We start from the raw sequence: 1873 nt of genomic DNA on the forward strand, positions 1-1873 counted from the left end.
CCCAGCATACTCTACGGACTAGGAGAAAAGGATTTACTGGTAGGTATTAAAATCCTGTTTTCTTGTAGTCCGTAAAGGATACTGGGGATCCATTTAGTACCATGGGTTATAGATGGGTTCACTAGGAGCCATGGGCACTTTAAGAAGTTTGATAGTGTGGGCTGGCTCCTCCCTCCTACCAGACTCAGTCTAGGAAACTGTGCCTGAGGAGATGGACATACTTTGAGAGAAGGATAAAAGGATAGTGGTGAGATTCCAAACTGGCACCCAGTATACTCTACGGACTGCGAGAAAAGGATTTACTGGTAGGTAATTAAAACCCTATTTTCTCTTAGGTCCTAGAGGATACTGGGGATCCATTTAGTACCATGGGAAAGTACCAAAGCTCCCAAACCGGGTGGGAGAGTGCTGAAGTTCCTGCAGAACTAATTGAACAAACTGAAGGTCCTCAGAGGCCAAAGTATCGAACTTGTATAACTTTGCAAATATGTTCGAGCCTGACCAAGTAGCTACTCAGCAGAACTGTAAGGCCAAGACAACCCGGGCAGACGCCCAAGAAGAACCCACCGACCTAGTCGAGTGGGCCTGTACAGATTTAGGGACCGGCAATCTGCCATGGAATAAGCATGCTGGATAGTAAGCCTGATCCAGTACGCAATGGACTGCTTTGAAGCAGGACATCCAATCTTATTGGGATCCTAAAGAACAAACAGTGAGTCCGATTTCCTGTGACGAGCTGTTCTCTTCACATACACCTTCAAAGCCTTCACAACATCTAAAAGACTTTGTAGTAACAAAGGTGTTGGTAACAACCGGAACCGGTTGGTTGATATGAAACGCAGACACCACTTTAGGAATAAATTGCTGATGAGTGCGGAGTTCAGCTCTGTCCTCATGAAAAATTAAATAGGGGCTCTTGTGAGACAATGCCCCCAGCTCCGACACAAGTCTTGCTGAAGCCAAGGCCAACAGTGTGACGGTCTTCCACGTAAGATATTTTACGTCTACCTCCTGTAACGGTTCAAACCAGTCCAAATTGAGATCCCTACATGCCGTGGGAGGCACAAAGGGAGGCTGGATGTGCAGAACCCCTTTCAGGAACGTCTGGAACTCAGGTACAGAAGCCAATTGTTTTTGAAAGAAAATGGACAAGGCCGAAATCTGGACTTTTATGGAGCCCAGATGTAGGCCCACATCCACACCCGGCTGCAGAAAAAGTCCCAGATGAAACTCTACCGCAGAATATTTTTCTGCTCTCACACCAAGAGACGTATTTCTTTCAAATACGGTGGTAATGTTTAGACGTTACCCCCTTCCTGGCTTGAATCATAGTCAGGATGACCTTGTCAGGGATGCCTCTCCTGGCTAGAATCAGCCGTTCAACTTCCATGCCGTCAAAAGTAGCCATGTTAAGGCTTGATAGACGAACGGGCCCTGTTGCAGAAGATCCACGGATCCTCCAGGAGTACCTCCAGAAGGTCTGCGTACCAGGCCCTTCTTGGCCAGTCCGGAGAAATGAGAATTGCTTGAACCTTTTCCCTTTTCATTCTCTTCAGAATTCTTGGGATCAGCGGAAGTGGAGGGAACACGTACACCATTTAATAGACCTATGGAGTCATAAAAATGACCACAAGGAAGACCAAAAAAAAAAAAACCCTGGTTGGAAGCACTCTTGTCTGAGGTAACGAAACAAAGATTTTTTGAAAAAAAGATACTGATGAAGAATTGTTATAAATATTAAGATTACAAATTTTATTTGGTATACCTTAAAAATAATTTATATAACATCCATATGAATGAACTAATAAATATGTGAGCTTCTTGCAAAAATATGTAAAAAAATGTGTATGGTCTGATCTAAATGACCTCAGTC

The sequence above is a fragment of the Pseudophryne corroboree genome, chromosome 4, assembly GCF_028390025.1.
Source record: "Pseudophryne corroboree isolate aPseCor3 chromosome 4, aPseCor3.hap2, whole genome shotgun sequence".
Classification (NCBI taxonomy): Eukaryota; Metazoa; Chordata; class Amphibia; order Anura; family Myobatrachidae; genus Pseudophryne; species Pseudophryne corroboree.